The sequence below is a fragment of the Gavia stellata genome, chromosome 1, assembly GCF_030936135.1.
Source record: "Gavia stellata isolate bGavSte3 chromosome 1, bGavSte3.hap2, whole genome shotgun sequence".
Classification (NCBI taxonomy): Eukaryota; Metazoa; Chordata; class Aves; order Gaviiformes; family Gaviidae; genus Gavia; species Gavia stellata.
Window position 1 is genome coordinate 89,235,325 of NC_082594.1, and position 26,061 is coordinate 89,261,385.

Consider the following 26,061-nt stretch of genomic DNA (forward strand, 5'->3'; position numbering starts at 1 on the left):
ACCTTCCTTTCCCTTTTCCAGTTCAACATTTTTATTATAAACTTTTCATTACACACAATAAATTTAGTCTATATGTTAACTTTTAGAGGAACTGACAAAAGCATGCTTGAAAATCAGTTTAACCTATAATTATGGGGAAATTTGCATCCTCATTTTTTAATCAATTACATAGCTGATTAATAAATATTTACTTTTAAAGTTCCAGTGATGTATAACAAATTCTCCCCCAAAATTGAGCAAAAAAATAAGCAAAGTCTCAATCCCTCTCTTCTCCCCTATTCACTTTTCTCTCCCACCATCCCTCTTCTCCTACTATCCCCCCCTTCCAATGCAAAATTGTTCAGAGGTACATCATTTGCATAAACCCATCTGCGGACAAAGCAATCATAGAAGAAACCCTCTGCTGTGAGAAAAAGACAGGCAGAACATACTTTATCGCAGAAGACCCAACCATGGGAGGACAAATGGTCATCCTGTCAAAAAAATTATAGGAAAAATGTATTTTACTTTCATGTTCTGTTTTCAAGTTGGAAAACCAAATACTACTTTTTCAAAAGCAAAATATTTTAGAAACACATTCCAAGAATGTATTAACTTTCTTCTTTCATTCTCTTTTCCTGAAGGAATTTGAAAAAAAGAAGAATGGAAGGAGTTAAAAAAAAGAATATATTTAAGGACAGTTTCTGAGACAAATATGATGTTTTTCAGGGAAGTAATATCTTGGATTTATAAACCTTCTCAGAGAATTGGAAAATATTTTTAAAACATTTAGATTTTGTTGAGATATTACTTTTCAATGTTTTTAATTTTGTCAAACAAATGTTTTGCCCCATACTGACAGGCTAATTGGTTAATCAGCTAAACTTTTATTGAATTCTGCCACCTCAGTTTTCAACATTTACCTCTGCAGAGAAATGGCAGTGACACAAGTAAGTGACCTCATCAGTATTACTATTGTCTAGTTGCCCAGAGAAGTTGTGGGTGTCCCGTCCCTGCAAATGTTCAAGGTCACGTTGGATGGGGCTTTGAGCAACCTCCTCTAGTGAAAAATGTCCCTGCCCATGGCAGGAAGGTTGGACTAGATGATCTTTAAAGGTGCCTTCCAACCCAAACCATTCTATGATTCTGTGATTCTTCCAGCTTCCACCACAGCTGCATTACCAGTCCCTAGAGTGCTAGTGTCTATACAAATAATATTTTTTTTTATGTCTTCACTGACCTCTCAGTTGTAGCCTTCTGTGAATGGAGCATATATAGAGTGTATATATTTTCTATTATAATTTTGCTTTCTTATTACCCTTTTTATTAGTATGTTTTTGTCCTATGTGCTTCCTGGAACATTTTCAGATGTTTTTAAGTATTTGATTTGCTACTCCTTTATCTTCCTTCTTTTTTTCCTAGCTCTACTGAGTTAAATTTAACCTTAATATCAGTCTTATTCAAATCAGGCTTTCAAACACATCCTAGCTTCATGAAACAAGAATTAACAAGAATGAGTAATTGTTCTGGGAACAAGCAAACAGACAAGAATTTATATTAGAATTTAGATTGCGGACAGACTATGACTGGGAAGGGGAAAAAACTAAGAATAATGTCTTATGGGGAAAAAAAATAATGTTGCAGGAGCTTGTTATATTTTGTCCATGGTCCTCCAACTGGGCTTTTGAGCACATGGAGATCGTTGGCCAGTCAATTCAGAAGCAGCTGAAGCACCCACCATGAAGGAAGTTAGGAAGATATAAGAAGGCACTGTATGAATGGGGACAGCAAAGCTAACTGGAATAACTGTGCAGGGAGCTAGAGATATGATTAAAGTCCTACTGTTCACAGCACAATTTCATTTTAACCATATCAGAGGTTATAGTAATACTAGAACTTCCGTAGCTTTTCAGATGTATTAGAAACAACACTGAAGAATCCAAGCATCAGATAAGTGAAGAATATTTAATATTTTTTTTATTTTGCTCAAATTTGCCAATGGAAGGCTCAATATCCTCATTAGTGATCACACTGCAAAGGCTTTGAAGAATATGCAGAAAAATAAATTTCAATGTGTGTACCTTGCAATGAATAACAGTGCGTCAATGCTAACACCTCATCAGATAAGAATGATGGGGATGTCAAGTTTTGGAAGAGGAAAAATATCTTCCACAGATGGAGAACTCATCTAACACAATCTGAAGTTGAGAATCTTTTTATTCTAAAAGATTTTGCAAATGTATTCATTATCTCAGGGTTTATGGAAAAATTTGATTTCAGACTCTCATTTTCAGGTGAAGAAGGACCTTCACCAATGACAAGAGACAGAAGTTATCTCAGTCTGTTCATGGAAGGAGTGAGAAAATGTTGTTTACTGAGGCCTAAAAGCTTTCCTTAGCTCACAAGTGGATAGGCTCTGTGATATTTTTCTCTGCATAAGCTTTTATACAAATGTCTAGGTTCTTCTTACTATTTCCAACTTGGAAAGTTTCAGAACTGTTCTTGATGTTATACACAAAGAGTACGCACTACTGTTAAGTAGTGGACAAAGCCACATTACTTGATTCTCTTAAGTCTGATGGATAGACTTTCAAGAACAAGATGATACCTACAGTGGCAAGTTGTCACCCATTTAAATTTTTCTATGATTCTACTCTTCTCTTTATGGAGAGGTTGTTTATGGATATGCCAGAATTAGATCTCATTAATGATTCTGTTAAGATGGAATAAAAAAATGCATGAAACTCATGACCCAGTTTTCACAGAATCACAGAATCACAGAATCACTAAGGTTGGAAAAGACCTGTAAGATCATCAAATCCAACCATAAAAAAAAAAACCAAACCAAAACAAAAAAAACCCCCAAACAACAAACAAGAAACCCACCCACAAACAACAAAACACACCACAACCCACACCAAACACAACCCACCCACACCACAAAGCACCATGCCCATCAAGCCACATCCCACAATGCCACATCCACACGCTCCTTGAATACCTCCAGGGACGGTGACTCCACTACCTCCCTGGGCAGCCTGTTCCAGTGTTTCACCACTCTCTCAGTAAAGAACTTTTTCCTAATATCCAGTCTGAATCTCCCCTGGCGCAACTTGAGGCCATTTCCTCTAGTCCTGTCGCTAGTCACTTGGGAGAAGAGACCAACACCCACCTCTCTGCAACCCCCTTTCAGGTAGTTGTAGAGAGCGATAAGGTCTCCCCTCAGCCTCCTCTTCTCCAGGCTAAACAACCCCAGTTCCCTCAGCCGCTCCTCATAAGACTTGTGCTCCAGACCCCTCACCAGCTTCGTTGCCCTTCTCTGGACGTGCTCCAGCACCTTCATTCTATTCAGTCTGCTTACACTGTTCTCATCATAACTGGGGCTTATAAGCCGTATGTACTCCTTCACAAAACTCTTATTGCTGCAGAATTCTGAGAGTTCATATCCAATAGTATAGCCAATGAGCATATCAACCTCCGAATTTCTTGCAAATTTTTAATTTAAAACTTGGGTGTTTAAGAAAGACGAAATCCTTGGGGGAAATTAGGCATTAATTAGGAATATAAATATAAAGTTATATTAATATAAATTAAAGATTTAAGAAACATTTACTGTTCTTCCACTGCATTTCTTGTTTTCATTTCCTTTATGAAGGTTCTATTGTTATCAGCTATTGCTGATATTGCTATTGTTATCAGCACTTCAACATAGTCACATTAATGGCCCTGTGCAGGAGATATTAGTGGAATATGTGAAATGTAGCTATTTTTTTTGTTGGTGGTGCTTTGTGTTGAAAATATGGGAAAAATTATTGCACTGCTGAAATTGGTGATATACGGTTATGATACTTTTAATTAAAAACAAAAAAGAAGACAGACACTAGGTAATAGGATATTATTTTCTCCCCTTTTAATGGGATTTTAAATGAAAATTTAAATGAAAATTTAAAAATTTAAAACTGGAACATAATGTCACTTAATAGGAATAATCTGTCTTTATATTAAGAAATACTTTTTGAAAAATGCAGTGTCATTTTCAGATTTTTTTATTTTAGAATATTGCAATAATTTAGAATATTGCACAATATTAGACTACCGCCATAACAGTGATTTTACAGGAATTCCAAAAGAAAAGTGGAAAAAATGTAGGTTCACCATTCAAACCAGACATATTTACACATTTGTTTAAGCTTCAAAAAGTTTACAGGTGAGCTCTGTTACCTTTGACATCTCCTTCAAATACAGGATTGCATCTGTTTTCTGGGCTTGTATTTGTTTAATGCTTATTTCAAGAGTATGGCCAACCGTGCTGCTAAATCAGGCCCAAAGTTTTCAGCAGCTTGCAGGAAAGCACCCTCACTAGCAACAGAACTCATTCTCAACAGCACCCACAGAGATGGCAAGGAAATGTCCTGTGTGAAGGATAGCTTTTGCAACTTGCTGTTTGCACCTGAGAGGCAAATAATCACCCAGGACTTAGAAAAAATGGTCTGAGCTGGATGACCTTACCCTTAATTCAGCATAATTCTTGAGCTTCAAGAAGCATTAAGAGCTTTACTTTGATAATCAGGTTGGCATATTGACATCCAATACCTCTTTTTCCTTTGCTTCACTGACATCCCCTGCCCTCATAACAGACTGTCATTAATCCAGTTCTTCATCATCTGTAGTGCATAGTATGTATGCAAAAGCAGGGAAAAAACTGAAATATGGGACTACATGCAGAAAAGCTTGAGAATCAGCACGTCTTAGATTACACAGGTCATTTATAAACTCTCTTAAGAGTACAATTAATAATTCTTCTCTGGAGCATATGAATTTCTCAAAAAAAGGTAGAAAGAAACTTGTTTTTTGAATAGCTCCCAGTACCTGCCTTTTTGTAAGAACCGGCAAGTCATGGGTGTGCTGTGGAAGTTATGTGCCTATGCTTTGGGACAAGGGTACAGAGTTATACAACGTAAATTAGTCTGTTGAGTTCAGACAAAGAGACACTGCCCACATGTGCAGAGGAGGTTCTCCTTTAGTAGTGCTGTGTGCAGACAAGCATATGCCAAGAGAGGTCCAGAAAAAAAAGTATTAATTTACATGAACATGGAGAAAAAGAAAGGTGGCACATGAAAACATTTAACTAAAAAAGAGGTACATTTATGCACTTTTTGGTCCAGCTTCTGTAATTGAAAAATACTGGAAAAAATATTTTTCTTTCCTTTTTGAAATTTAATGTGCTGTTCTCACAAGCAGAAACATTCAAATATAATACAATATTTCTCAGTTTCAAAATACTGGAAACTTACATAACCATGAACATTTGTCAAATGAGAAAGAGCAGTTTGACACAGAGAAGAAAAGAGCATTCCTCTGAGCTCTCCATAGCAAATTTGAGAGCTGAGAAACCTGGATAGCTTAGATAAGATTCAAACAGGCATCAAAACTTGAAGTTCCTCCTTTGAACTGAACCCTGCTACCTCAATTTCAGAAGTGCTTATGACATCTACAGGACTCTGTAGCAAAAGACTGAATGACAAGGAAGAAGAAGTACAGCTGAGATGCTGTTTTTTAAGCAAGGGAGAGCTGCAAAGTACAGTTCCTGAGAGCAGCAACAACAAAAACCCCACAGTTTTTGTTCATGTTATAAATAAAAACTAGAAATGTTCTCTACCTTCCTCTCAGGAAGATAAATTGCTCCCACTGATGTCACCTGAAAAGTCACTTAGTTGCTTTGTCTTTTGGTAAACTTTGCATTTGGGTTGAGCCAGAATGAGCATTAGAACAAGCAGACTTATCTGTTAATTTAAGAATGGAGAGTGTAGGCACATTCCTAAGATCACCATTGTTTTTCAAGCTGTCTCGATTTACTAAAATCAAACTAGAGATGAATATCAGGCGGAAGTACCTGCCACTTAAGCTCAGAGATAGAACTGTTGAATTCCACAGTGTATAAAGTGAATTACATTATTTTTTCCATTTTGGTGGGAATAAATTTCTCTCAGGAAGACTGTATATGTTGTGTCACATTTCTTATCTTGAAAAAAAACCCCAAACATCTATTGCAAAAGAACTTATGTAAACATTCTGCTTTGACAATTTTAAAAACTAAATATCTCCAGTTCTACTGTGGAAGGAGTTTTAAAACATGAAAATCTTTACAAATCCACAATCAGAGTGAAACACTCAATGATTGAAACAAGGTGTTTTGAATTATTGTAACATTGTTTCCTTTACATAGTCTCACTTCAAGAAAATGTGAGATTTTTCTTTTTCTCTTGTGCTAAAGATGTGAGAAATACAAAACAGGAGATGGGAAAATAATGAAAATCTTGAAAATTATAGCAAGATGGAAAATGAGACTTCTGTTAAGCTCTACAGAAAGAATTAAATTACTGTGAAAATCATGTCAGATTACGTGTGATGATAAAAGGATGATACACTGTTTCCGTGCACCTAGTGAATTGTTTTCCGTCTAGAAGTTCAGCGTGGTGCATGAAATAATGCAGACATCCAGGCTCTGTGGATCTATGAACAGACGGATCTATAGTTCATGGAACATGCCTTGAAAAGCTAGAGGACAGTGTCATTTTTCTGTCATGGGAGGAGCTGAATAAGGTAAATAGGCATTCATAGAACCAGAGAATCACAGAACTAGAGAAGGGTTAAGGTTGGATGGGACCTTTGGAAGTCATCTGGTCCAACCCCCCTGCTCAAGGAGGGCCACCTAGAGCTAGTTGCCCAGGACCGTGTCCAGATGTTTTTTTAATATCATAGAATCACAGAATCACTGTGGTTGGAAAAGACCTGTAAGATCATCAAGTCCAACCATCAACCCAACACCACCATGCCCACTAAACCATGTCCCACAATGCAATGTCCACACGTTCCTTGAACACCTCCAGGGAGGGTGTTCACCACCTGCCTGGGCAGCCTGTTCCAATGCTTCACCACTCTCTCAGTCAAGAAATTTTTCCTAATATCCAGCCTAAACCTCCCCTGGCGCAATTTGAGGCCATTTCCTCTTGGCCTGTCACTTGTCACTTGGGAGAAGAGACCAACACCCACCTCTCTGCAACCCCCTTTTGGGTAATTGCAGAGAGCGATGAGGTCTCCCTTCAGCCTCCTCTTCTCCATACTGAACAACCCCAGTTCCCTCAGCCGCTCCTCATAAGACTTGTGCTCCAGACCCCTCACCAGCTTCATTGCCCTTCTCTGGACACGCCTCAGCACCTCAATGTCCTTCTTGTAGTGAGGGGCCCAAAACTGAACACAGTATTCGAGGTGCAGCCTCACCAGCGCCGAGTACAGGGGCACGATCACTTCCCTACTCCTGCTGGCCACACTGTTTCTGATACAGGCCAGGATACTGTTGGCCTTCTTGGCCACCTGGGCACACTGCTGGCTCATATTCAGCTGGCTGTCAATCAACACCCCCAGGTCCTTTTCTGTGGGGCAGCTTTCCAGCCACTCATGCCCAAGCCTGTAGCATTGCCTGGGGCTGTTGTCATTTAAGTGCAGAACCCGGTACTTGGCCTTGTTGAACCTCATACAATTGGCCTCAGCCCATCGATCCAGCCTGTGCAGATCCCTCTGCAGAGCCTTCCAACTGGATTTCACTCCATTCACCACGACTCTCTGGGCTTGGCTGTCCAGCCAGTTTTTTACCCATCTCCAACGATGGAGACTCCTGGGAAACCTGTGCCAGTGTTCGGTCACCCTCACAGTCAAAAGGCGCTTCTTGATGTTCAGAAGTATCCTCCTCTGTTTTAATTTGTGCCCCTTGCCTCTGGTCCTGTCACTGGGCACCAATGAAAAAAGCCTGGATCCACTCTTTCCACCCTCCTTTCAGGTATTTATAAGCATTAATAAGATCTCCCCTGAGCCTTCTTTTCTCCAGGCTGAACAGTCCCAGCTCTCTCAGCCTTTCCTCATTGGAGAGACTCTCCAGTCCCTTAATTGTCTTCATGGCCCTTCATTGGACTCCCTCCAGTAGCTCCATGTCTCTCTTGTACTGGGGAACCCGGAACAGGTGTGGCCTCACTAGTGCTGAGGGCAAGCATCTCCTCCCTCAATCTGCTGGCAATATTTTGCCTAATATAGCCCAGGGTATCATTTGCCTTTTTTTCTGCCAGGGCACATGTCTGGCTCATGTTGAACTTGTATTTACCAGGATCCCCAGGTTTCTTCCTGCCGAGCTGCTTTGCAGCTGGGTGGCCCCCAGCATATACTGTTGCCTGGGGTTGTTCTTCCCCAAGTGCATTCAGATCTGTTGAAAACTTAGTAAGTCGATGACATTGCCAGTATTTGACATGAAAGAAAGGGGATTTCATAATGGTTTTATTCTTTCATTCTCAGAAGTGGGCACTGTTTTCTTCTGTTAAATTTTGACTTAACCCCGGTATGTATATCGGGCTCAAGAAGAAGAAAATATCAGTTAAAAATAGCTCTGCTATTCAGACAAAAAGCACTCACCAGCTGTAATTCTTTTACTTACCAGTCAGTCAGTGTGACAAGGAAATTTTTCACTCCTATTCAGAGCTATTCCTTCCTCTTGGATTGATGATGAAACTCACATCCATGCTGAATATTGTGTTATTCTGCACTGCTTCTAAGGGGGCTGCAGGTGGAGATGCTTAATCGGCTGCGCTGCCATGTATGTTATTAGGACACCTGCTGCCATGGAGACTAGCCAAGGTGAGGCAGGGCTAACCCTAGTTTTCTAACATAAAAACACAGACTGAGATCAAGTTTGATTTACGAACAAGTGATTTACTAACAACATGTGAGAGTTCTGGCAAATCCAGATTGCTAAGGTTTTTTCCTCAGTTTTGATGTCACTTTACTATTGCAGTTGAAAGTGTTGTTATGTCCTTATGCGCATCTTCCTCCTTACATTTTAGAGTTGATTTTGTTGTATTTTACTTCCTTTGCAATGTTATTTTTATGTTAAGAAAAAGAAATCACAACATATTTTAAACAATCTAAAAATCCATTTTCTTCACTCTGAACAAAGGCTAATGTGGATGAAAAACCTTTGTAACATTTCTTCTTTCCAAAAAGATTTTGCTTACAAGTGGCTTTTTACTGCTGTTTTATTTTTCAAAAGCAGATGTTGTAACTGCTTAATTCTGAAACAAATTTTCTTCCTCTTCACTGCTTTGAGGAGCTGAAACAGAAAAAAAGAAAGGAGTTCTCATGCTGTTTGGAGAAATTAAATTCATATTGGAGTAAGGACTGTGCATAGCTCAAAATATTATCCTACAGTGTAAGATGTCTATGGGACAGTCAAGAGTCACAGTAAAAATCATGCAGCCATAAAAATAATAAATTGATGACTGCTAGAACAAAGCTCTACTACATGCTTCACACTTCTGATTAATGAAAACTTCTGAAATCAGAATTGGACCATCAGAAACCACTTAGCACATCAGCGTGTTTTGATACAAAACACCATCAATGAGCAATTTATATAATCTCAGGTTATTAATTGTCAGGGCGTGATTTTAACTGCCCACTTTAACATTAGCTGTAAGTATAGTCTATATTTAATTTACATCTAGGGAGCAAGAAAAGAAATGTTTGAGGGCCACTTCCCTGAACCAAATTTCCTATGTTTTTCCATTATGGTAGTATAATTATTTACACTTTCTACAAAATGGGTGTAAAATGCTGTCACATCTGAATTCTCCACCCACCATGCCTCAGCATCCTTTTTCCCTGATTTTGTGTTTGTGGGTCAAATTCATGTAGCACCCTTCCTGGCAGAGCTGTGCTCCTCTTTTTTTCCCCATGATCCAGTCTGTGGCAACAAAGATCCCCTACTGATGGCATGGATTAAGAAAAAGGTTGAAAGGGTTGCTAAGGACAGGTGTGAATTGCAGACACAATGCAAGGATGTGGAAGAATCAGGCTCAGCTATCAAAAGGAAATGGATTGCAGTGTTTTTCCCCAAATACAGTAACAAAACTAAAGTAGTACATCCCTGCCTAAGTGGTTTTATACATTGAAAAACAGTGTTGAAAACATGGTCATTCACCCTCTTAGTTCCCTATGAGTTCCTCAGATATTTGTTGCCACCTCTCACAGCTGCAAACCTGCAGCCAGTTCTGTTATCAACTTCACATGTCACATTATGACTTGACTCAAGACAATGTTGACTGCTTCCACAGAATGAGATTCGGGAAAATCATTAGGATGGGATGAAAAGAACATGTGAACATACAACCAGGATGAAACTGTCGTCTTCTTAAAATGCAAAACCCAGAGTGAAAGCAGAAAGCTTTGGGCTAGTATAAGTGATCTTAGAATTGACTATATTCACCTCTAGTGAAAACAGTATGCTCTTCTCAGCACAAAATGCCAATGTTTGTCTACAGTTCAGGTATACAAACAATTCGTGTATCATCACCACTGCTGAGGACTAGAGACAAACAGCTAAATACCTATTTCTCCAACCTCTTGGAAGCTTGTTACCAGGATCTACAGAGAGAAGGGAAATTGCAGATAAGTTTGGAAGAAGGAGGACAGTGGATGTTCAGTCTCTGCTATTCTACGCCTGGGTTTTTTTCTCTAGAAGAGCTGGGACTGCTTATTCTTGATTAATTGGGGTCAGGGAATGGGTGATAAATGGAGGCTGTATTCTTGCAGTGTTAATCATTCACCTTTTGTAGAAGGTATAGACAGTCATAAAAAATGAGTACAGAAAATTTGTGAATTATTCTATTGCTTGCAGAAAAAGTTAAATGTGCGGACCAAGCCATTGCTTACCTGTTGGCAGGAGTCCCTCCTGAAACCAGTGGTTCTCTGCGAGTCCCCATGGGTTTCTTGGGAATATGTGTCAGCAGCCATTGATTACAGTGTTTTTCATCACACTGTTAGCTGTCACAGGGACAAGTGGCCGGAGAGAACCTGTCAGGCCACTGGGACTTCTTTCTCTGCCGACACTGTTAAACATAAATTAAATCATGAAAATGTTTCCTTCCCTCCCCTGGTAACTCTGGTTCAGAGGATCTGCAGGGATATTTGCAGAGTGATCAGGCACAGGACAGGGTGCAGCCACAGCCACTGCTGCGTACCTCTGGGAGGGGCCAGCACAAGACCCTCAGCTTGCAAGCAGCTCCTGGGGGAAGAAGGGGCAGGTCCTGTTCACAGCTTTCTTTAGAGCAGCTCTTGTCGGCACAGAAGCCGTCCGTGGGCTCAGTCAGCTAAACTAGAAGCTGGAGGGCACTGGGGGTTGTGACACATACTTACAGCCTAAATTTATTCATACGCAGTTACACTTGTGGGTTCTTAAGTCAGCACTGTTTTTCAGCTTACTCAGCCCTTCTTTTTTTCCTGGTGTTTAGCTACCCCATCAGCTATATTTGTAGAGAGTAATAATATTCCCAGTTGCCTTAATTTTACTAGACTCCACAGTACAGATTTTTTCTGTCTCCTTTCATACAAAAGGCTGTCCATTTATTGAATTTTCCTAGCAGCTGCTCTGTGTAGCTGTTACAGTATGAAGTAATTTCTGGTGTGGGTGACTAAAATTGAACACAGTACTCAGTCCTCAATATTGTCCTCATTGCACTAGAAATACATCCCTGAATTTTAGGGTTTGGCAGTAAATAGCTGTCTTTGCTGACTGCGGACCACACTAAACAGTCCAGTATAGCTCAGACTCAAAATCTACATACGTTTAGAGAATAGAAGAAGAAAAACAGTTGGCGCTGAGTAATGTGGAAGGTTTGTCAACTTGCTGTTCTTGTAGGATGTTTACATGCTTTAATTATACACATAGAAACAATCAGTAAAAGACATTTTCATAATTTGTTGTAGGTAAGTATGTTTCACCTATTTTCCCTCCAACCACCTCAGAGATGCAGGTATGTATGCTTTTATTGACACAGTGTTGGGTTTGCTGTACTGTGTTTAGCTTCAGTTGGTCTAATGGGACCATCTGGAAATTGGTTTGGAAGGAACTTCCCATAATGATGTGGTATTTGAATATCCAGTGGGATAGACAAGTAGATTGCACCCATATTCTATGTAAGCAGTCATTTTCTCTATTATTCAAATAAGCCCAGTGAATTAAATAAATCAATTTTTTTCTCCAAAGCATTACGGATGCTTTTTACACTGCCCATTTTCTTTAGGCTTATAATTATTATTTTCAGTATCTGTATCCCAAATATTTTCTAATAAAGTACAAACATCAATGTAGTATGCACAATACCATTCTTGTAAAACTCTTATAATATATATACAAAACAGCGATTTGCAAAAAAGCGCAGCAAGCCAAACAAACATTTCATCCTAAGTATGATACTGAAAGGAAAAAATAGAGAACTAAAACATCAGCACAGGTGAATATGTTGTTGATATAGAGAGAAACCAAGAATTCAGATCAAGGCTTAAACATGTTTCAAAGGGAAAAAGTAAGCAAAACTGAATATAAAGGAAAGTCAGAAATGTCTTGTACTACTTCATCTCTGGGAGCAACACAGAAATGAAAAAAAAAAGAAAAGCAAAAGAGCTGGAGCAGGTTTGAAATAGGAAGAAAGATTAAACTAGGCAGAAGCAAGTGTGGAGGAGTTACAGTGGAATGAAAATGATGACACTCTATAAAAGGAAAATGGAAGTATAATCTAAAGTAAGTTTTCCTCCAGAATGAAAGAGGTGACTGTTACTCTTTGCAGATAATTTACATTTCAGTTACTCCAAACCAGTAGAGAAGTTTCATCTGAGCAAAATCAGAGGTTTTTTGTTCATTATGGAATTTCAGGATCTCTATTTTTTTCATTGTAGCAGGCTAAGTCCTCTCAGTGGTGTGCAGTCACGTGCTATGCTCCTGGAAAGGAATGCATGTGTTACTGATCTGTGGTTGTTCTGCTAAACAACATTGAAAAAGAGAGGGAATAATAGATTAAAGAGTAGTTGTGTTCATTTTAAAATTGTTTCATATGGTGCAGTGTTTCTCTTTTTCATCCTGTTTGTGCCATTTTTATCACTGAGCTGTGAACTACTCTTTGGGCTACTCCAGGACGGCAGTGGTTACACTTGCAGAGCTAAGTCCCTGGGAGATTTTTTTTCCTCTTTTATGTCTCTCTTGGTTATTTGTGGTATATCTTTCTATGTAGACTTTGGAAGATTTGGGTTATGTTAAGTCAGTTCTGGAAAGTAAAATAGGAATAGGTGAAGGAAGTATTACATATACATTTTAAATAAGTGTCCAAGAGGAGTTCCTTTACATAACATGTGTTTCTGCTTCCAGTCTCCAGCACTGAGCACTGCCAGCCTATGCATTTATTTGATGTCTAGAATAGTTAGAGAAGGATGTCTTTATAAAGGTGAGACTTACCACTGCTCATGACAAATAAAGTGTACCACAAGGATCGCTTGCATATTAGACAACTAGCTTTTAGCAAGACAGGGACTTTGGAGGAATTTGTTCATCATGACCAGTGCAGGAACATGCTGCTTGTCACCATGGCAAGCAACATGAAGAAGGAATAAGCTCCTTCCAAATACCTTGCCTCTTAAAAAATTTGGCTCTGTGCGTGAAGGGGTTTGTTTTTTTTTCACCTTCTCCTCATCTTCATTCTGATGTCATTGAAACAGTGGAGGATATTTATGAGAAAGAAATGTTAGTTTCCAGATCTTCTCCTGGAAAGAAGTATGGAGGCAGGATAACAATCTGAAAATAGTGAGATAGAGGGATCAATCTGGGACACAGAAATTGCAAAATCCTTGAATTTGATGGACAGAGTGAAGAAAGATAAGTGTATTGTACTGAACCATATTTGAATATATACCATCACATTTTCATGGTATTTTGTTTTATTCTCTGTTATTTCATTTCCTTTCAGCTAATTGCTCTGAAGACTGAGGTGCATAATTATCTTTAAATACTGAGTCCTCATAATCCTATTTAATAGGCAACTACCAGTAGAGATAGACTGAAGTCTGTTGATATCTCAAATGCTCTAAATGTATATATACCTACAAGTCTAATTCTAAGTATATAGAGTTCTTAATCCTTGGCAGTGCAGAGGAGCTAGGTACTAAATTCATACCTTTGTGCTATAGCTAAAATGGCTTATCATAGACATTCACAAAACAGAAGGCTGGAAATGACCTTTATGGCTGTCAGACTTTCTCTATAACTTTGATCACATTTTATGTAGTATTTTCTCATTCTGAAAAAATAGCTTTTGGTTGAAGTAGAAGTTGAAGAGAGTTTGGTTGATGTTAAAAGAAAATCCATCATGTAGCTTGTCCTAAAAGTTCATCACTCCACTGACAAACATTTCCTTTGTGTTTCTAGTTTTGTCTAAAACTAGACATGTCTTATTTAGATGAATTACTTAGCAAGAGGTAGCTCTAAAACTTGCAACATCTACTAAAGATCAAGATTCAAAAAGAGCAGGTTATACACCATAAGAAGAAAATACAGTGCTCTAAATATTGTTTTCTATCATGAACCCATCCTGAACCTATTGTGTTTGGTCTTCATGACATTTGAGAATTGTCTTAGAACAGTATATGCCTGTTACAGGAAATCCTGAGTTCATCATCACATCTGGTAGGTATTTTAGATCTGATGCTAACTTTTCATCTATGATTAATGGGTCTGTTATTTCAAATTCGACATGTAGCTCACACAATGTACAAGTGAGTGACTTCAGCACAAACTAGAATATGTTTAATAAAACATAAAATTGAGCTTCAGATTTACAGTTCTAACTATGCTTAGCAATTTTTTCCCCCTATTGATTCGGATTCTCCCTGGCTTTCAAACTTTCTCTTTCTTTTTTTTTTTTTTTTTTTCCTCTTGTAACAAGGTCTTTTACTGTCTTGTAAGGCAGGTTAGATCTTTAAGCTAATTTCCTTTGATATCCTTATGGGAGTCCTCTTGATTGTTAGAGTAGAAGTTCCTTATAGATTTCTGGTATGTATGACAGTCTAACAAGTGTTCTCCATTCTTTAGTTCTATGAATATCAGATTTCATTAAATTAATTTGAAATATAAAATACAAAATTGATATCTTTGGCAGCTTTTAATCTCTCCAGAGGAACTGTCTACAACAATTTTACTTGCATTAAATATGGCAAACATGTTCACTAAGATTTGGGTGGGAGCCATTGATTCATTTTATAGAATCATAGAATAACTCAAGTTGGAAGGGACCAACAAGGATCATCGAGTCCAAGAACATTAAAAAGCAAACAAAAATAAAGGTTGAAACATCTGATAAACATTTACAGGAGTGGATACTGTAGCCCCTGCCTAAGCCACCAGTTCAGAGACTTGCTCTTGCTCAGTGTCTCACCATGGCAATACCTGTTAACTTGGACTAGGTTGAGTATGAGCCAAATGAATAGGTAACAAAAGCTGCATACTGACTGACCTTACAAGAATCACAGCCAGTAGACCTAAAAGAAACTGTCATCCTCTTCTTTTCAGTACTAGTGAAGCTGTACCTCATTTACGGCATCCAGTTTTAGGCACCCAGTCCTAGAAGGACTGTGGATGGAGGTGGACTGGAGCCTTGGGCACATGACCTGTGTGAGGCTGAGGGAGTTGGGCTACCTCAATCTGGTGACAGAGGCTAAGGAGGACAGTTTAAGGACTCCGTACCTCTATTCAAAGAGGATGGAGCCAAAGATGATAGATGGTAAAACAAGTAGCAGCCACAAGCTTGCCCAGTTTCTAGCTGGATGTTAGGAGAGGCTGTGTCACTGGGAGGATGGTGTGGCACTGGGACAAGTTTCCCACAGTGGTGGTGCAATCTCTGCCCTTTAGGGTGTTCAAGACTGAGCTAGACAAAGCCACAGCAGAGCTCATCTGGTGCTGGCAGCACTCCTGCTTTGGGCAGGAGGCAAGTCTGGGTGGCCACCAGAGATGCCTTCCAACCAGCATCTCTGTGACTTTGTGACTACATGATTTTGCTGAAAGTCAGAACGGGACAGATCAGATTAACTTAAATCTCACGGACTGGATATTCTTTAGAAAATTGAAATATATGGATTTAGTTTCCTCAAGGAAAAGAAGAGATTTAAATTTGAATTTCGAAACCTTGTGTGAAAAGGAGCAGCTTTGCCATTTCCTGATGTGATTTGTGAAGGACACTTTCTCTTTCACCTCCTTACTTAGTCTAAAATTTCTGAAAAGATAGATATTGTTTGGCTATGAATGAAAACTTATGAAGCTTTTTTAAAATAAATGATGATAGAGGGAAAGGAGGAAGGTCTTTTTGCCAAGATGTACTCACAGGAATGATAATTGTGGATGAATTCATATCAACTATTCCCTCTGTACTTTTAAGGTTCAGCAGAGGAGAAAAAAAGTAATGTTTTTTTCTTCTCTATAATTTTGAGAAATGCTAATAAAACTCTGGAGTGTTTGATCATATACAAAACTTCTTTCCTGAATATTTCTAGTTTTGAATTTTTTTGCAACATTGTTAAAAAGAGACTAGACTAGAAACAAAACTTTCATAGTGCTTTTTTCCCTATGTACTCTCATCTTTACAAAGAATAGATGTAAATGACTTTTGGAAGAAGTCTCATTATTTTGAATAAACAGCAATTGCTATGACTAAAGGTTCTGGGCTAAGACATGAAAGTTAGTAATTTCAATACTATGTAATTTCCTCATTTCATATTTTCTGTTTTGAAAGCATATAAGAGCTGTGGAAGGCATACAAACTTCTGCAAGCATCAAACTTCATTTCGGATCAGTAGGGCTTGGAGGATACAGTAAAACAGTGAAGTCCAAAGCCTCTGCTGTTGCACACCTTAGTTCAAAGCTCTTCCTTACTGGATGTTTTTTTCTAATGACCACAAGGCAGTCCCGCTATACAATGATAGCCTATATCTTACCTCTGCATGCCTGGCAGCTGTGAGCAGAGCCTGTCCCAGACTCTGTTCCCAGCCCCAGCCATAGTATCTTTCTTGCCATAATGTGCTTATCGCCCATGTGAACTGCCCTTGTATTTGCACAGTACAATAAGAAACCCAGACTGTAGACTCTGCTACCTCAGGGCATTAGCACAGGCATCCCTGAAAAGTAACACTAACCCTGAACCAAGTCCCCACCCATCTCTCCTGGATGAAACCCGAATGTAGACTTTTATCTCCACCAGCTGTTTTGTCTACCCTGTAAACCTTTGCAGATGTCAGCCAAGAAATGAGCTTTCAGTGAAATCTCATTGTTGGGCTCGGAAATAGGCCAGGGCATCTTGGGGATGGGAAAAATTTGGTTAGGGTGTTGGACTGTGAAAAGAAAGGATGAAAATGTGGTTTTTGTTTTTAATTAGCCATCCCAGAAGGCCCAAAATGCTGGCATGTGGGATGTTTCTGGCTGGGTCAAATTAATGAGCTTTAGGTTTGGGGCAGATATGAATTTCTGAACTATAGTTTAAATTCAGGCAAGCAAAATCCTGAGTAAAACCTGATTTTAAGTGCAGTCCTTTAATCCTATGATAATCTAATACTTAACTTTTCCCAAGAACACTCATTAGTACAAAGGCAAAATGTTTTTGACAGTAAATACTTCTGGAGATCTTTTTGATATCCAAAGAAATACCTTCTACAATTAATATTGTTTAAAGTAAACTATATTTTTGCTGTTTATTGCTAGTGAGGCCATGATTATGACATTTCCTTTCCAGTTCTAATCATCTGAATTTCTCAATTAAACCATCATAACATGAAGTATAACTGGCCCAAAGTAACTCTGTATAGCTCTGTAATTCAAGCAATACAAAAGACACTGATTAATTATTTTAGAACTGTTTATGAGCTCTTAAATCCACAAGTAATTTTAATGGATATGTATTCCTTCTGATGCAGAGGTACCTCCATGCATGGCTTGTAAAAGCTCTCAGTGCCAGCTCTTACCATTGAGTAAGTTACTAGATATCTCCTCTCCACTTTCTCATAAAATCCAGCTTACAAACAGTCAGATGATAAAAGCTGCTAGGCTGTTGAGTAAACCAGCCTTTGCAGAGAGCAGGGCAGAAGCCAGCAGAGCAGGAGTGCTTATCCCACCTCTGCACAGGGGACATAAACAGCAGATGGGGTGGTTGGACCCCTGAAGCTTGACTAGCAGACAGCAGAGTCAACCACGGGCCATGGATGACATACACTGAAGTTGGACACAGAGGACATTCATCCAGAAAGAGGCTGCAAGGAGGTGAGTTAAGCAGATACACAGCTTTTCTTAGCAGCAAGAGAGTCTCCATATTCTTAAACACCGACTAACTTACTGAAGCCATGTCCAGAAAAAAGGGCCCTCCCCCACGACTCTGTGAGTACCCATGGGTCTCAGTGACGGTAGACTGTCCCCCATGCTGGTGGTGAATGGCTGATAGGTTTTGACTCCTACAACACCGCTGGTGAGTAACCCATGAGAGAAACAGCCCTATGTCAGTGAGTGCAAACTCTACCAACCAGATGAGGCTTGGAGTAGATCTTGGATATCTTCCCTGTTTTTGACTTGTGGCTTCTGCCAGGTAATGCATATGACAGGGTATATGCTTTTTATCTGTGATTCATCTGCTTTTCTTTTTCCCACCTTTCTCCTTTTATGATTTCTTTCCTCTTGGCTAAAATGTCTGCTGTTCTATGACTGTAATCTAATTTCTGTGTTGTTACAGATCCTAGAGGTTTTCAATTTATTTACACATCTAGCAATCAAGTAGATTTACATTTTGTAAGGAGTCAGCTCTAATTTATAACCTGCAGTCACCTTGCCCGTTGTTTATAGTGAAAGGACAATGCTGTTTAAAGGACACTTAAGAGTTCTTGTAAAGTTTCCTGGTCCCGAGATGTTCTTTATGTATTTATAAAATTTCCTAGGTACAGTAACATTATTGTACAGTTATATCCAGCTAAAATAATACAGGTTCTATACATGTGTTTGCATTTAAATTAGTCTCCTTTCAGTGCTATTTTTATATTGCATTAATTTAATGCATTGTAATGATGAAGTTCTTGGAGAAGATATAAAATGATTTGATATGATATTGATTACTTCCTGCACAAATACCTATTATCAGAATCTTTTTAGACTTAAGAACAGAGCAGGCAGAGACACTTGTGTTTGCTTGTCTTATGAAAGACATGAATTTTATTAATGCATTCAGTTCCTGACTATCAGTGACACTTGGCTGAGCAGATAGGCACAGATACCATCATGAAAGCTAAATAACAGATCCAGGAAAAATTTGGCCTGACTCATCTCATTGGCATCTATCAATCAACACGCAATGCAATCCACACAATGTTTTCTTTAAAAGAACATAAACAATCCTGGGTCTCATGGAGGAAACACACATTCAAGACATAGCTCACGGAAAGTCTTACCAGCCTGAGATTTATTTCCATCCCAACTTTCATTTGTGTCAGCAAACTCTGTGCATCAAGATTGCCTCACAATCAGAAATTTTAAAGGAAGCCCAGATTTTGGCTTTGTAATACTAAAAATCAATCTTGTTCAAGGACAAAAAATAAATAATTTCCAAAACAATGAGGGTAAACCTAATAATGAAGACTCATCCTTGGGTTTAGCCCTTTGAAATTAATGAAGTTTATCACCATTTTTTTTGGCTCTTAACTTTGACATTTTTATTAGTGTTAACAGGAGTATCTCATGCTGATGTCAGGAAAACACTGAGCACTGAAGTTTGACAGCATAAACCTCCACCTGGGAACAGCGTGAAGGATCCTCTGCCTTGTCATTGACACCCATGGAACTCCATGTAGAGGTAATATTCTTAGCTGCTGTAAAGCACAGAGTTTTGGTATTTACATGACTCTGCCACCTGGAGCAGAATTGCTTTACTGGTTGTTAAAACAGGACTGAGGGTAGAAGTTCTGCAGAGCACACCAGGAATGCAGTGGAGAGCACAGAGTGCAGCCCAGCTTAATGCCTTTGGAGTCCCTGGCAAAAAAATTGAGTGTTCAACTTTTTTTCATAGAGAGCTCTTCTTTTTTTTTTTTGTTTTCCCCTTTAAGCATATCCTGAAGTTCTTGGTATATAAGGAATAGGACCACCTTTGTTCACTTGAAAGTAATACCACAGCAAGATTTGGTTTGAAATGAAGTGATATGGAAAGTCCTCTGAGGTCACCAAAATGATCTCCCACTGATGTCGGGGTAATTTCAATTGTGTTCTGCAGCTTGATAGAAATAGATTGTGAAAAGCCAAAAAGTGTTATTTCCAGACATGCTCTGTTGCTCATGATTGTTATATTTCTATGTATATAAAAAAAGATGATTTTTTATCATGAATGGGAAAAAATAAAACATTCTTTTAACAATAATAAAAAAATACCATCTTATTGCTATCTGACAAGGTTACTCTGGGACTTTTAACAAGATATTGGTAGTAGTTCAATGCCACACAAAGACCAAGTGAAAATGGAATGATCTTGTGGACTAAGATGTTGCATTAAGAATGTAAGGATATTAGAATTTATTGAGGTCACTGTTGCTGGGGCTTTTTGATATGGATTTGTGAGCTAATCTTACAACTATCAGACTTAATCTGAGAATATTTAGGATAATGGGATCAAATATCAAACCAGGAACTGGGATAAAAACTCCAAAATAATGCTCACTCGGAAGACATGTAGGCTCCATCTATTAATTTTTGGTGCAAGTAAGGAGTCATGTGCTTACAGCCGTGAATGTATGCCAGTTTACTGTCTCCAGAATTTCTGGGGTCCACCCCTAAAGCTTCCTCAAAAATTTATTTAAAGTAAATAATTAACAGCAAAACTCTTGTCACTTTTTCTCAACAGCAATAAATTTTCAGGTAGAAATAAAAATTATTCAAATTATAACAACCTGCAACTCCTTTATCTATTTCTGCCTGTTTCACAAGTAAGCCTAGATATGGGCATGTGTGCTAGATGTAAATAAACTGATTTCTGAATTAAACTCACTACCTGTCACAAAGCAACCAGCTCTGTGTCACGACCTAAAGAGATACCTGCCCTATAGATGTGTAGAGATTATGACTGTGGGTTCACAGGATTCCGTAATACACAGGGACACGGAGGCTTTGTCCTCTAAATTTCTCTACTTTATTACAGATTACCAAAAATACTACAAAAATTACCACTAGCAAGTATAATACCATAAAATCAGCACTAGCAAGTATACCAATGATTAATAAAGTGAATATATATATATTTATTACAAATTACTATCAGCAATCAATAATATAGTGTCAATCAACAGTATAGCAGCAGTCAATAATAGAAGCAATCAACTGTATAGCAACAACCAATCATATGGCAACCATTAATATAATAGCAACCATCAAGTAGGTATATACTATTACAGATTACTACAAATTTATACTTACTGAAGCAACTTATCAACAATGTAACAGCAGATATTCTTATGATAGATTACTTATATGTATACATAGTACTGGTATCAAGTGAATTAGACAGATTTCAGAAGGGGCCAAACCATCCCAGAGGGCAGGACAACCCAATCCCAGAGGGGGACCCAATCATCCCAGAGGTGGAAGGACAAACTGAACTCACCCCAAAAGTGGGCCCAAAGGGGGACCAGTGAGACATCAGGCAGAGTCTCACTTCAGAGATAATCTGTGTCACAGAGCCTGGAGTCAGCCAGGCATGTCCAGTGAGAGTCCAAGTTCTCATAGAAAGCTTATGCGGAGAGTTCAGTTTGTTTAGGAGAAGAAAAAAGTGTGCAGTGCAGGAAGTTCCCAGAAAGAGAGGCTCCACTTTGGATAAAAATTTAGTCCTTTTCATATCATAGAGACCTAAGAGGGCGTAGGACGTCACCACTTTGAGCAGCCAATAAGTGCTGTTAATTGCTATTTTTCAGCCAATAGATGATGCTGTTTTCTGTTCTTTCAGACCCATTGTATTTTGCCATACTGTTTCCACTTTTCACATGATAAGTTGCCATTACAGTCCCTTGGTTTTGTGCTTATCGATGGCATTTGAAGATGTTTTTGGTTTCTAGGTACCTTGGCTGTACTTCAGAGTGGCCAGCTGCAATTTTCAAGGATGCTTCTGGTTCCCAGGCTCACAGCTCCCAGGCTGACAGGCCATTTCTCTGTCAGTATTTTTCAGAGGACATTTTCTTCTGCTCAGTAATTTTCCTCTTCTAACCAGGCCACCTTTATGGCTACTCACTTCACTCTGTAAGGGTGATTTTCTGAATGTAAGTCCAAGTAGACACAGTGAAGGCAGCTCCACAGAGTAAAATTATTGTTATGGACATTCATTTTGTGACAGACTTTGTCAACTAAAATACATGTCTTAAAACTATGATCTTAATAGCACAGGGGGCACTGTTGAGTCTTCCTTAACCGTGCGGGTTTATGATGCAATCAAGGAATACTTCCCCAAATCATAATCATTTAATCATTTGGTAAATATTAAGAAGTACACATTACTCCCATGTTGGCTGTTGACTTTTAGAGCTATAAAGTAGGTAAAGTACATTACTTCAGTTTCTCATATTGAATAATAATAACTTGGAGGTTAACTAAAGGATTTTGAGAGAGGACCTTAGAGATTTAGATGCTTAATGCTCTTTGTCTTTAGTAAGAATAACCTGACTGGGCACTTTTAAATATCCCAATATATGGTCCTACTACACATTAAGGCAGATTTGTGATCTTTGCCAATGTCAGAATGAGGTCTGAAACTCTTATTTGCTAAAAACATTGCCTAATGTTGGTCTTAGGAAAATATCTTTCTAACCACTTTGTATCCTCACTCTCTCTTTTATCTTCTTTGTAAAATGAAGTCAGTACTGATTACCAGAAGAAAATTTGGAAGTATGCGCAACTGGAAGTCTCTCTGTGCAGTTCTTGGAACGATACAGATAAGAACTGATGCTTTATTATCACTTTCACGTTATGTTTTTTTCAGAAGGGTAGAGTGGTTTGTTTAGGATCTAGGCTGAGGAGACTTTGGTGGTTTTAGAACATATCCTTGCTAGTTGTGTTAATAATGTCTTGTTTGACCCTGGAGATAATCACAGACCATGACAGTGTCACAACATGAACCACAGTACTGGTCAATGTGAACTACTATCTAAATGACCGTAGTTAAGGATGAACAGGAAAAGAGTCAGAAAAAGAACTCTGAAATACTTGGTTTCTATTACCACACTTTGTCTCCACCTTTTTTTTTAAAAAAAACCCCAATAGACTGCATTCAAAACTACATGTTCTAAATATGACTGTCATGAATATGATGTTGCATATGTGACTTTTTGTACTGTTGGTGACTGCAATATAGCAAATAAATCCTTGGAATAAGAAAACTACTGAAATTTAGAAGGAGCACTGTGACATGAACTGATGTAGCAAAATGCCTGGTCAGTAGATGTGATCATCTCACCAAGTGTGTTCAGCATTGCTTTTTATATCTGATTTGTTCAATGATATGCTTTGTCACAGACCATTGTTTCAAGGGACTGGATATATTGTGTTTAGTGCTTAAGCAAATGCATTGAATTCTGAATCTAAATCCCTAGCCTTTTAGGTACAATCCTGAACAGTCATTACACAAAAGTATTTTCAGATTAATTGAAAATCAGTGAGGTAAAACAGCTTTGCAGGAGGAGCAGGGCAAAAATTGTGAAGGAGCCATGATGTGCCTGTAGGTATAAAATACATTTTTATATATATATATGCACATTTATAGTTGCACATACACACAAATATAAATATATACACTCAAAGTAACATTACTGTAAAAAAAGAATATATTAAGGATACTGTTCTCTACAATATGAATTTTCATCACAGACATGGAAAGATACTCCTTTCAAAAGATGTTCAATTAATGAATCTGCTTTTTAAAGTGTAGATCAAAAGGCCCAGTGGAAATTTTGTTTTAAAGTTGTCCACAAGAATGATGGAAATAAAATCCTTTAAAATATTGTTAGGATATTGGTAAGTAGCTTGGTGAATAATGTAATGAATATTAGGTACTCAGTTAAAGGAATAATGGAGTGGTGGTGTGAGCTGTTTACAAAGTCACCCAGCTTGGCAGTCTAACTATTCAAGTGGCTGTTCTGCAGGCATTTGACAGACACTTGATTCTGGTTTTGGATCAAAGAACATCAAAGGAAAGCAGGAAATGCTGGGAGAACCTTGTCTTGAAATGACAAAACCTGACACTGTATGAATCTCCAAACTCACAGTCATCAAATTGCTTTTCTACCTTTTTTTTTTTTTTAATTCAGCAATGCCCATACTAGAGCTATAAGCTATATGAATAAATGTGTTTTTCTGTGCACAACTGGCAGGATGAGTTGCATTACATAAATTTTACTTTTTATTAAATGCGTTTAAAAGTTTCCTAACCACTGTCTTTGCTGATGGATAAGAAGCTACAGAGATAAGGTGAAATAGTCTCTCTCTCTCTCTTTAAATCAGTGGATCACAAGGTGATTTAGGATGTCCCTGTAGTCAGTGGAGAGGCATGAGGCTGAACTCATCCTTGGATATATATCTAAACAATATAGGATAAACGTGCCCTTTTTCTGCAAAAAAAAAAAAGAATGATTGAGAGTGACACACCTTACATTTTAAGGCAGGAGTCCTACCCAGTCTTTGGCACAAAGCTAAGCTATCTGTCTTGGTGTACACCAATACCATAAGTTACCCTGGCATCTGCAGTGCACCCAGCTCAACATGCCCGCCAGCTGTGGGGATTAATCTATAGCAGCAATGAGGAATCTGAGTTACGCTCCTAGGCCCCTGTGCAAGTTATATGCAAATCGGGATACAGAATAAATTTTGGGCAGAGAGTTAAACTATATTTTGCCAGAACAGAGCTTCTCGGAAACTGAAATTAAGGAAACAATAAAAACAAGAGAGTACTTTTCAGCCTTGCTTCTCTAAGGTTTAAATTCCTTCTTCAGAGCTGGATGAAGGAGTCTTCTCCTTTGAGGACACAGACATGAAGTCTTCCTGGGAGAGAAAAATCTTATCCTGAAGAAGGGAAGTCTTTTATATTCTGTGGAAACTGTTTCACTGTGTTTAATAGAGCACATTGTTCTGGGAAGCAATAGACCTGATATGACATCCCTGCTCTGACACTGCTGTACATTAAACATATTTACAAAAAAGTTACTGTAAACTATACATAAACAGTCCAGGGAGCAGAGGCTGGAGGCAAGGACATGTTTCTTCCTTTTCTTTCAGTCCAATGAAACTCGAATTCTTCTCTGCAGCCTGTATCCCCGCACCATGCATAAGCAATTTAGTAAAAGATGTGCAGCTGCTACTTCCTCTCAACCTTAAAAGAAATCCAGGAGCAGCCCTAGCTTTTATAAAAAAACTGATGTTGTGCCCAGGTGGTGTGTTACAGAATACCTACCAAACTGTGGTGTGACAAACATCCTTCCACTGGGAAACCTGGGTGGAAACGCATTTACTTTCAAGTAGGCATTGAGCTGCTCAGCAATAATCTCCGCTGAGGTGCTTGTGCAGAAGCCCAGAAGCAGAACCACTGCAGAGTAGAGAACTTTACAGTAAAAAAGCCCCAAACAATAGCATCCTGCTTATTGATTTTTGGCATCTCCAGAGTTGGAAGGCATCTGTAGGGTAGTTTTAGGATTGCAGTTATGTGTGTGAGTACCTGACATCCATCCACATTATTTTTTTTTTATTTGATTTTTAAGTATTGGCTTTATTTTAAGTGTGAACTGAAAATTAAAATCATTGAAGTCATATGTCACACTTGAATTCAATAGAGTCTGAACACTTGTAGGATCAGTGAAAATAATTCATCTGAAAATGAACCAGACAAGTATTAAGTGGGAAGAAAATAAATAATGGTCTAGCATATTAATGCAATAATAAAGGGATACAGTTAAGGTTTCTTCCTTTTGAACCCTGTCAGCTGTTAACACAATATAATCCATTTAAACAAGACAGAGATAAATAGCATCTTCTTACAAGCAATAGATAATGCTGCCCTGCTTCTAATGCAACAGCATAAGTGAACAGATTTCAAAAACAAATTTATAAAACTGAAGATAAATATACTAGCAAAGCAAATAACATACCATACAGGAAAAGGAATGGAACCATGT